This window comes from Rousettus aegyptiacus, unplaced genomic scaffold (assembly GCF_014176215.1).
Source record: "Rousettus aegyptiacus isolate mRouAeg1 unplaced genomic scaffold, mRouAeg1.p scaffold_m13_p_4, whole genome shotgun sequence".
NCBI classification, from domain to species: domain Eukaryota; kingdom Metazoa; phylum Chordata; class Mammalia; order Chiroptera; family Pteropodidae; genus Rousettus; species Rousettus aegyptiacus.
Genome location: NW_023416307.1, coordinates 78373925 through 78386421, shown reverse-complemented (window position 1 = coordinate 78386421; position 12497 = coordinate 78373925). Strand labels below are relative to the sequence as shown.

General features: G+C 33.0%; 1 protein-coding gene and 1 long non-coding RNA gene across 4 annotated transcripts in view; one reads left to right on the top strand and one right to left on the bottom strand.

The window, feature by feature from the left end:
* Positions 1–12497, top strand: part of CADM2 (cell adhesion molecule 2) — a 986159-nt gene that overhangs the window by 772273 nt on the left and 201389 nt on the right. The gene's annotated exons all lie outside the window — the stretch shown is intronic.
* The window catches only part of LOC107514529, a 33476-nt gene continuing 22291 nt past the window's right edge, over positions 1313–12497 (bottom strand). The window contains exon 3 of the long non-coding RNA XR_001597796.2: positions 1313–1686. This is a non-coding gene — a long non-coding RNA (uncharacterized LOC107514529). The remainder of the gene's footprint in view (positions 1687–12497) is intronic.

The following is a 12497-nucleotide window of genomic DNA, read 5'->3' as shown; positions in this document are numbered from 1 at the left end:
AAACAAACCATTGGAGGGTGTTGAGCAGAGGAGTGAGGTTATCTTAGCAACATTTTAAAGGTATCATCCTGGCTATTATGGGGAGAACAGACTACAGAGAGTAAGGGGAAGATCAGAAGTAGACAGACCAGTTATTAAGCTACTACAATAATCCAGGCAAAAAGATGAAGCTGGTTTGGATCAGTGAAAGTGATGAGTATAAGTAGAATTTTCTGAGTATTTTGAAAGTCTACTGACCATCCGATGGCAAGAATGTGGGGGAGAAGTGCAAAAGAAGAGTCATGTGTGACTTCAAGTCTTTTGATTTGAATACCTGAAATACTGGACTTGAAAAGGAGATGGGCAAAATCTTAAATGTTGGCAGCTGTGACTATTTTAGGGAAGGTTCGGATTTGGCCTTGCTACATTTGAGTTTATTAAACATACAAGAGAGGGTTATATAATAGGCAATTGGGTAATAAGTCTGGAATCAAGGGGCTGATTCAAGTTGAAAATCTTAAACACAGAGTGGGCATGTGTCACTAGACTGGATAGCATTACCAGGAGGATCTAGAGAAAAATGTTTTAAGGTATTAGCCCTGGAATCTACTCCTAATGACAGATTAAGAAGGTGAAGAGGAAAAAAAACTTTTGAATCATAAATTCGAATACTCCTTACCTTTGTTTTTCAAGTTTACAAAACAGCTTTCTATATACTGTGACATTTGGCCTACAGAGTAATTCTGAAAAGTATGTAGTGATAGAACTGGAAATAAGTTAATATTTGCTTTGTAATTTATAAGTTGCATGCATTCTGACTTTTTCTTTTTCTCTCATGTTTATGTACCTTATCATACATCTTTAAAAAATAAATCAATGTTGTTGTGGTTCCCTGCATGCATGTTTCTTCATATTTACAGGTGTGTTAGGTGAGGTTCTCTCTCTCAAGTATGCCTTTCCCTGTCTTGCTCACCTTCAAAATCCTGTATAGCCAGGTAGGAAAACTTAGTTCTCTTTCCCAGAGAGACAGCAAGGTGAGGGAAAGGAAGTTCAGACTTCAGTTACACTACTAGGAAGTGGCCCCTACCAGAGGGCCATGGGAATGGCAGGAGACACTCACACCTACCCTGTGCATCCATGAAAGCATCTAAAAACATCTTCAGTTTATAGAATTGAGCCATCCACTGTTTATTCTTACGTTAATTTAAGTTCCCTTCTATTACTGAAGAAGACAAAGTGAGAACAGGAATAACCATAAACAAATCAAAACCTTGCAGAAATTCTAGTCTTCCTTTAGCCAAATCCAGAAAGTAGAAAAAAGGGAAGGTGTTTGTTTTGTTGAATGTAAAGGAGTTAGGGTGTACACATCACACTTTGTATTGGAACCAGTTTTATCTTGCCACCATTTAGGTCCTTCCGGCACCAAACTGATGTCTGGCTGCTTGCCACTCACAAGCCAGTAATTCATAAGCCAATAACTTGGGAGACAAGAGTTTAGTAGAAGGAAATCTGGTTTATTCAAGAGCAGGTACCCTGAGAGGACTGTGGGCTGCTGTCACAAAGGCCGTTTGGTTGTTACAGAGATAGGGCTGGGTAAGGGAACAGAGAAAACTCCAAAGCTCCAAGGAGAGGGCTGCATCCTGCAGGGATGGGTGTGGCCAAGGCATCTATCTTGTCTTCTCAGCCTTGTCTTATTTCTCAGGCTGCCTGGAAGGGAGGCAAGTGCAACAAAGGAATTAACAAAGAGGGGGCAGGGAACTCCTCTTTTTGGGCAAGAGTTAGCAAGGTGAACTCTACTTCACAGCCTGCTCTGATAAGCAACCTGGAGCTGGTTAAGTGAAGGCTTGGGGAGGATTTGGCAGTCAATCTACTGGCACCAAATGGTCTGGGAACTAAGTGATCTCTCTTTGAAGATTTTCCTAGAGTTCTCAATCAAGCAAGTTGCTTATCTACAAGTTACACATCAGTTAACGAGGGATTTTTATGTATGTAAAGTATGAGTGTGAGATTGTAAGGACAAAAAAAGAAAAGAATAAACATGATTATAATCATAAGACTACAATAAAATCACAACAATCACAGTTACAATCCCCACTGTCACTTCCTCATTTCCATTTCTATGGAAGTTTTGTTGATCTGCCCATAATGGACTTGTGGGACAATAATTTATCATGAAATGCTTGAACTTGCAGTGAGACATGTTGTTCAGTTCCTCTAGTTGGAGAAAGAGTTCCAAGGTGCATTTGCTTTCCAGTTGTCAAGGCCTGCCTACATAATCTAGTTAAACTTATTATAATTATTTCAAACATCCCATGAGAGATTAATATTAACACTAATACAATTAAGCTTAACTTTAAAATTCCTCTGAGGACAGGTTTTATTCTCGATGGTAATGAGAGAATAAAGGCTATATTAAAGAAATGAAACCTGCGTGTGGTAGTGTGCGGTTACAGATCTGATTACAGTTCCTCTATGCAACAACCATTTTTTGCACAAGGTTCTAAGTGTAAGCTGCAATAGTGACCACAAAAACAAACAAATCTCATACATGGAGTTTTATCAGTATTTCTAAAATCATCTGTTGTGAAGATCTTATTTTTTTCCTAAATCAAGAATAAATGATACTTTTGTAAAATATGATGAAAATGAACTATTAGAAAATGAAATAATAAACATACAAATGAAAGTTCCAACTTTTTATTATTAGATTCTATATAAATAGCATATAAAAAAGAAAAGAATTACAAAATTTTATGTCTGTTGAGTATGGTTGTATTGAGAATAATACAGATAATGATTATTATGGTTATTGTACTTACTTTTTTTGTTACTCTGTAAACGGAACTAACAAAAGTTATTAAGTAAATAGTTATTGTTCATATTAAAAATCTATACATACACTTTGAATATATACCAATTATTTAAATTTTAATGTGACACACGTGCTTGCTTTCTACTTGTTAATTTATCTAATCTCCTTGGATTGACTATAACATTTCTTGAAGGAAATAATGTATAATCTAAACTGTTTCCATGTTTTATATTAATAACTATCATAGTAGAGAAATGAATCTCAGACAAGTATATTGATGGAAATAGAGAGGAGACTTTTGAATCCATTTTATTAATCTTAAGATATTCATTTTTAACTTTTATCCAAAATAAGACAAGTTTTGCTGCATTTTCAAAATTTAGCTTCAATCCTTTATTAATAGCTTGTTCTAGGATTGATCCTATAAAGTTGAAGTTAAATACATTTTTTTTTTTTCTGATGAAAGAAATTGATTCAGGAATACAGAGATTTTCAAAGGTGGAAACTTTTGATGGAATACATCATTCAAAATGTCCTATCAGGAATGGAAGATGGTCTAAGATAACTTTTTACAAATTCACAATGTCAAGATCATCACATATTTTACTGATAATGTATTGTTATGGATCATACCATAAATAATATTAGAAACTCTTTTTTCAAGCTTTTAACTTCTGTCTTGCCTTTACTTTTACCTGCCATTGCAAAACATATTGCCTTCCTTCCTTGCAAGAAAAGTTATAATCATTAACAACACAAAATATATTAGACAAATAAAGACATTGGCTCTCTAACTCACAGAGTTAAAGCTGGGGGATGGACTGGTTTCTTATCTTGTAGAAACAAGAGCTTTCTTGTTCAAATATTTCAACAGAAGTTTTTACATTTTTAAACTTTGTACCTCCGTATGTAGTTGTTTATAATCAACTTCTATACCATATATAAAAGAGAATAATTTTGCATTTAAATTTTAACAAAATTCACAATTTTTACTGCATCGCTAAGAATCCATATATTCAGCTGATATTTTTATTATGTAGCAAGACTTTGATGAAGGAAGCAGTACATTGGTTTATTCTCAGCATTAGTTCTTTCATCAAAGTATTCCAACATATTTCAATGCCATTGTAGCTTGCTGATCTATTTCTATTAAAAACTTAAGCCGCAAACCAAATTTGATGACACAGATCACATACTTAGAAGTCGTGGCAATGGCAAATTGTTATAAAAGTTTTTAAGCATTTACTCTCAACTTCTATAGTCATCTCTTTGCATGTAAGTAATAAGCAGTTTATAACTGGCACTTCGAGAAACACTGTTATATATGAAGTGGCGATAATGCCTACTTTGCAGAGGTGTGGTTAAGATTAGCAATAATAACTTGGAAAAGTGCCTGTCAAATAGTAGGTATTTGATTTAAAAGAACTTTTAAATTGCCTTATATAATTATACTCCATTTTAAGCAAATCTGTAGTTGCAGAAAGGGATAAATAAAACACTGTATCTGAATTAGAAACTCCTGTAGAGAAATGTATCTATCTATACATATGTATCTATATATTTCTATATAAAGATAGAACTATATAATTACAATATAAACATCTCCTATAAGAAAAACTAATAAATTGATAGAGAATGGTCAGAGTATAGGCAGAAAAATTATAACAAATTAGTGCGATCAGAGAAAAACTCAAAACAGGAGACAGGTTTTGAGATGGGATTGAAAAGATGGCAGAACAAGTTGCTGCAATTTAAGACAGTGCTGAAAGCTTCCTATGCATTTTGCTTTTATATTGTTATCCTGGTGTATTTTTTCCACAGATAACATACTTGAGAAATAGTGGATAGTCCATTTTAATGGCGAGAGCTTGAAAAACATGAACACGTATAATACTAACAAAAGATAAACTGTTATGTATGTTTTACACGTAAGGATCCTGAAGCAGAGACAAGTTCAATAACTTGCTTAAGTTTGAAATTTGGGCCGTGGTGCAAGAATATAATCCTAGGCAATCTAACACCATTCCCCACGGTGCCCTCTCATGGGGAATAAATGAGAGCAAAGAACGGAAAGTCCAAAGCCAATATATGTGAGGGAGATAACAAATACAGGGTCTTTCCAACAAATTTTAAGGTGAACGAACAATACACAAGGTAAGCTGTGAATGGTGATTGAAAGATAACAGCATGACTGTCTTATGCATTGAACTGGGGAATTAGAGCTACAAGTGGGGCATAGAACTACGAATGAAAGCAAGCAGAATGGAGTCTCATTTAATCCTTTGGTTAGATCAAAATAATACACAAAAGGTGAAAATTAATTGTAAAGTTTAAACTGCTTAAAAGTGCCTAAAATCATCCCTGAATGTGAGAAGCAAGACCATCTGAAGAAAGACCATATGAAGGGACATCCCTCAAATGCCCCCTCTGCACTTGGGTATTCACTTACTGAGTGGAGGGCAATCTTTTTTATATAGAACAAGGCCAAATAATTCAATCGAGAAACATTAAGGACTCAAACTAGGACATGGAAAAGGAAAAGAAAAGACAACTGCGAGAAACACTGAGAACTTCGAATTCATATTGGCAATAAACTGGCTGAATGCATTATTTAGAAGGAAGCATGGGTAAGAGTCAATGATAATCAATGATAACTCAGGTCTCAAACATCTGTGAATATGATGGCCTAAACAAAAATGGAGACTTTAGGAGGAGGAGATGAATATGAGGAGAAAGGGTTAAATTGATGAAAATAGAGAGAGTGATGAATGTTTTTGGAACCTTTCAAAAGAAAGAGAAATTTTTATTGAAAATGATAATTTGCATACATGAATGCATGTAGAATATAAATTGAGGTATACTTGGTTTGGTTGTTTAAGAACAATATAAAACCGATATCCATTTTAAGTAAAATTACCATGAGACTATGTAGTTAGATCACAAGAGAAACACAGGGCCCCATCAAAAGTTTCAGGTTAAGAGGGTTTCAAGAAGGTATTATTACACAGGTGTGGGAGGGCTTAAGGGAACTGACATAAAACTAGCAACTAGGGGATCCAACAATTTGAGAAGCTATTACTACTTCTAAGTCTGAAATGATGTGTGAACTAAGCTGTAAGCAGAACATGCATTCACTACTACAGCCAACAGAAACACTTTCACTTGCCCTTCCCCTACCTCATAGGATCCTGCCATGACCTTTCTTTTGCTCAACCTAATTGTAAGCCAGGGGACAGAGAAATCAGGGACATACATCTTGCAGTGCTCCGTTGTGTGCGCTATGTAGAGTGCAGGGGAGAAAATGACAAAATTAGGCATAATCACAGTGAGTAACAAAATTATCCGCATAATAAAAAGGACTATTTGGAGGATTTGTAATAGATATTTTGTGAAAGTTTTCTAAATAAACTTTATCTTTTTTAAAGTCATCGTATGCAGATACTTTGAAATATAGGTCAGGTATTAAAGCTTACTGTCATCCTATAATACTTTTTAGATGCTTTTTTTTTTAACTGAAAAAAATGTGGTTTGTATTCAAAATGTTTTGGTGTTACTATTTTAATAAATAATTACTATTTTTCACAATCCCAGTAATATATCTTTGAAGTAAAATAATATAGCTAAGAGATTAGTTTTGTAACTACATCAAGACCATATAATTACTAACTTTTGTATCATTTCATACTTTCACAGAAATTCAACATAATTAGAAAAAAACTTATTCTGATATGACTCATTAATTATAAATTTCCCAAGTACATTATCAATCATTTTACTTGGATCATTTTATAGAACCAATGAGTTAATTGTAGCATATGTGTAATTATTGGCAAGCCTAACTCTTTACTTTTTGTATGAACCTGCCCACTGTACTGTTTAATGAACAAATGCACTTAGACTTAATCATTACTTTGCACTATACTTCTGTTAAAATAAATTAAAAACATGCTCACATTTCAATCATTAAAATAACAATAATGAAATAACTGGTTTTCCTGATTGTAGGATTTTTATAGTTTTTTTTTTCCCCAAACAATATTTTGTGTCACTTATTCTTTCATGACTAGCATAAATGCATATAACAGGGATTATTTTAATAGCTGAATTTGTGAAGAAAAAGTGTAAAGTGTGAAATGCTCTCCCTTTCTCTTAATTGCTAGATGAAAAGATTCCCCCTACAGTTACTAAATGAGAGTAGGGAATGAAGGAAGGGGGCAGAGAAGAATAAACACTTTTTTCTGAATTTAACCATAGGGAATTTCTGAAAGATTTACAACCCTATTGGCTCATTGATTACTCAGATGGCAGAAAGATATTCTCAGTGTGCACTCCTTTATCCTAATGAAAAAGACTATTAACCCACCTCAGAATGTATATTAAAAGTTTTGTTTTTGTTCAAAGGAGAAAACTGTTTAACCCATTTGGAGAATTGGGCTTCTTGAAAATTAGCAACCACTTTTGAAGAAGTATCACTACAATTATGTATCAAGTGAACATTAGAATTGAGATAGCATTGTTACATTCTGATTGCAAGATAAATGTAGCAAGAAATTATTGAATTCTTTGTGGTCCAGAGATTATGCTGAAAATTCTAATTTCACTAAGTTACTCAAATTGATCCCCAAATGGGAGGTCACATAAGCAGGCTAGAAATTGCATCAAGGATACTGAAAAGCAGCCTTAATACCGCCTCTTTGAATGACCTTAAAGCTAGAGTATTAAGGAAATCACAGTAGGTTTCATTGAGATCATTCATTTTATTGAATAAAATTGAACATTTAAGTAAATGAATAATCATTTTTGGACAACATAATATGAAAATATATGACCATAAAAACTTGATAGCCCTCCAACAGTGCTTGTGGAAATTGCAATCTCTTACAAATGTTATAGTGAGTGGTAACTCAGTAGAAAATTATAATGGCTGTCTAAATCCTAGTACATTTCATTTCTAGTACATTTTATAAAATATGCATTTTTATTACTTCTTCAGGTGCATGTAGTACTGTATTGTATGGTGGGCTGTGTAGAGCTATAGAAATACTATCTTTTCTATAGTATCAAAAGATTTGACAAAGAAATAATAAAATTTTCTTTAAAAATTCAGGTGATTCTCAGTAAATTAGGCAATGGGGAAGTTATTTTATCTATAGAAAGCTTAATAATTTTCAAACTGTTTTTGAAATTTGGAAATTTAGAAATTCCATGTTTTATTATGTAGGAGTCAAACCAGGGGCTACTAAAGCAATAATTGATCAGAGGTTCATTTGACATGTTCACAAGGAAAACCTTCCTAAAGCCTAATATATGTGTTTAGAAAGAATAGTGAATGTTTCCGTGCTGTATTTTTCCCCAATATATTTAGCCATATAAAAAAAAAATCTCTATACATTTCTACTGGGAACTTTTATAGTACTTATGTAGCAACCATCTGTAAATCTACATTTTATTAAGGAAACAAAAGTCCACAAATAGAGTTGCTATGATTGTCAAAGTTTCCTTAAAGCAAAAACCAAAACTATCATGGATCTAATATTTACTTAACACTTTTCCATTTGACTTTGTTTAAAATTAGAACAAATTTTATTATATCCTCAAGTCTTGTAATGTTCATAATTGTCATGCTGTCATTAAGAATTGTAAATCTACAGAAAAACAAGTTAAACACAAATACCATCCTATATGCAAAGAGAATATTGATATGGGGCTTTTAATTGATTAGAGTTTTTAATAATATTGAATTGAGAAAACTGTCGATAGCGTAGCCAAAATACATACAAGTTCAAAATCATCAACTAACCAGATGGGTTTGGGAATATAAACAGAAAAATTCACTTTCTACTTTCTAATTGCACTTCATATTGTGGGTTTGTGTTATTTTAATAGATTAAAATCTTTTGATCCACTCTATGTTGAGCAACTATTTTTCTAGGAATGATAATACATTTTTACTCATCAATACTTACTCCTACTGCAGTCCTATGATCCATGTTCTGAGTTTGGCCTGCAATTACATCCCCTAAGGCATAGGACATGATGAATTACTGGACACACAGAGAGCAGAATACTTACAATAGTGGTCTCATTTTCAGGGTTAAATACTTCTTACTTAGTCTTCACCATTCTCTTAGGAGAAAGGAAGGTGTATATAGTAATGGAATTATTCTCCAGGCAATTGCCATATATCATACACAGTGTTGAGTATTCACAATGACATCTTATTTAATTTCCTCGACTTGAGGATACAGAGGCCCAAAGAAATTAAATAAGTTGCTTATGGTTATAGAACTCATAACTGACACTGTTGAAATCTAACTATATTAGCCAAGAAATTAAGATGAACTTACTGAATGCTCAAATAATACATGCATAAGAATATGCTTGCACATGACTTGAATGTGTGTAATATTGAAATAATGGGTGTGATAGCCTCTTGATCACACTAAGATGATTTTAAAAATGACATATTTAACTTCTCGAAGAACATCAAAACTGTGAGATATAAGAAAGAAAGAGACACAGAGACAGAAAGACAGAGAGAGAAAAGAAAAAGGAAGGAAGGAAGGAAGCAAGCAAGCAAGCAAAAGAAAAAGGAAGAAAGAAGGAAAGAAAGAAAGGAAAAACTTTACTTTCCTCATAGCCTTGTAGTTTTCCTGGGGTTGCCTTTTCTTTTTCATCACATACTTGTGCTTAATGTTTTGATAGGCATCTTTTGATAGCTTTTTAAAAGCTACACTTTAAAATTTGAAATGTATGAGAAGTAGATACTATGAGAAGAGTTTCTGTACATTTCTTTCTGACTTGTTGGCCTTATCCTGTTAATCACAGTTTACTCTGAGCTGTAGGGAAATAATAAAGATCACCTAGAAGATGAACTCACAGGGACATTTTTCATTTTGGAAACTTAAAGAAGCTGTCTAAAAAGAAACTGTGACCCTATAGGTGAAGCAGAGCCACAAAAACTCATAGTTTAAATTATGAATAAATTTTGATTCTCCTATAAATCAAGTGTATTTTAGAGAATTGTAATATTTTTTATTTATTGTGATTATTGATGTTTTTTTTCCCTCTAAAGAACCTTATGTATTTTGTATTTTATTACTTTCTTAATACATGAACTTTCTATTTGGCTCCAAAAGGGAATCTTAGAGACCTTGTTTGTAGCTGGAGAAAGTGAAATATATATATACATATACACGTAGATAGATAAATAGATGATAGAAGATAGAAGATAGATAGATAGATAGATAGATAGATAGATAGATAGATAAATAGATAGATAAATAGATAGATAGACAGACAGATAGACAGATCACTTGCTTAGAAAGGACAGGCACAGTTTATATGAATTGTACTATATCGTGTTCTCTCTAGAGAATTTTTCCTTTGATTGGGTCTTTATTTCTACTGAAAATCATATTTCTAGTTAAAGCTTGGCTATAAAGCATTACTTTTAAAAATCCTCAATGAAGAAAGTATGTCCCCACTATTCTAATATAGACTGATATTTTACATGTCATAATTGCCTATGAATTGTCAGTTTTAAAAAAGAGTTTTAGTTTTAAGATGCCAAATAGAATAAAAATGATGTTATTGACTTATAATAAAGGGATTGAAGCTCTTTGATAGCATGTGACCTTTTATTATCACTTATTTAAAGATATTTCAGGGGAAAAAGAGAAAACTCCCTTTAAAGAGGGTAGTCACTTGCTAGCGAAGTGCATTTTTTCTTAGTGCAGCAGGCTGAAAAAGTTCATAAGCCATGATTGTAAAAATGACCATTTGCTACTCATACAGATAATAACTTATTCCAATGGAAGAAAAGAAGTTACTGTAGTCACACGGGGCTTTAGGTTCTGGTTTTTTCAACCTTTTGCTGACTGCTAACAATAGTTAGAAATTTTTAGAGGCACAGACCAAAGTCTAGAATGTCAGGCTCCATCTTCAAGAGTCAATAATGGAGGTTAGGATTAATTTGTTGCTTTAAAATGTGGAAATTATTCTTCATGTTTGAAAGCAGTATGTGGCACACATTAACTATATTATAAAAAGGGTCTTGAATTTCACTGTATGTGTGTATCTTAAAGAATATGTGTTTGGAAAGATTTAATGTGCCTAGAATAGAGAGAAATAGAAACAGAACTGGGCTAATTTATAATGTGTGCCAAAGAAGATGGCCAGGGAAACTTCAAAGGCGATCTCTCCTGCAAAACTAAAACTGAAAAGACATTTTAAAACTATCTTCTTTTTACATGAAACTAAGTATCAATCTATTGACTCCAGAGTTTACATCTTTAAATATTTTGATATGAACAATGTGGTATTGATAGAGCCAGCTACATTAGTGGCTGACCAACTAAAGCAAGGGGGCAAGAGAAGTTCAGGTAATAAGCAAACTATATCACATACCTTCTGATTAACCATTTGAGAAAGATACTGAACTTACTACTCATGGTTGTCATTGGAGAGACCGTTACCTCCTTGAGTTCTAAAACTGAAGGTCTCTGTTTCTATACGGGATAAACAATGGATTTAATAAAAATAACAATAACAAAAAAGTAATAATCTACTACTGCCTGGATTACTGTATAAGGAACATTTTATAGCTTGAGATATGATAAGGAATATGTTCACGTCATATTTATTTTCTCTTATTCCTCAGGCTCTAAACAATACAAATTAAAATTAACATAGCTAACTATATTATGAGATTTTTGTTGTTGTTGTTTATTGGATTAAATTTGGAGATCTCTGCTTCATTCAGTTGAGTGAATCGGTGCCATAAAATAAAGAGAAAATATTCATGCTAAATTCTTAACTGAATTACATAATAATTTCCTGCTTCTGAAATAGAAACTGATCGAGGTATTCACAATAGTTTTCTCCTATTGCCTAACATTTCATTAGGAAAAGAAATTCGTGCAGAGAAATTCTACAAACTTAAGGAAGAATCATTCATCATGGTTGGGTTTAAAGTGTTTGAAGTGGGGTGGAGCAAAGGGAGCAGGGGAAGGAAAGACACTTTATACAATGTATTTTGTTTTTCATTTTTGTTTTGCCAAGTATGTGTCAGTTATGCTTTATCATCATTCTTTGGAACTGACTGATGTGCTTCAGCAATCAGTTTTGAGGTTCTCTACACCTGAGAATCCTGGACTAGATCAAAAAGCTTTCCCCAAAAAGATCTAAGTGAACTCTGACTAACATTATACTGTTTTAACTAAAAAGTGCTCTACTCCGCTGCAGTTCTGTAGACCTGTTACCTCAGGGTACATTTTTATCCCAACACATAACTTCCGAAATTAGACTCTACTGGAAAGTAACCATTTTAATCAAAATGTGCTGGCACCCTGTCTTAAATAGTGTTAGGAAATTATTTAGAAGAGAGATTGTGATAAATGATTGAAGTAAGCCATCTTCATAATAACTAATCATTCATATAGTTCCTTCCTCTATAGCTCTTATAAGCATCACTAGTATAAGTTATAGGACAACCAATTCACTGGGGAATTGTTATTGACATACATAAATCAAGTGAAATGTTTGGTCACTTAGATAAGTTTTGAGTTTTTTTTTTTTTTGACAACTATTTTATCATCACTTCATCTACATGCTTAATTTAAATTTCAAGTGGCTATGTCATCATTTAATAGTGGCTGAGAAACTAGTCAAATGAGCTGAATGGCTAGTATGGGAATATCATCAT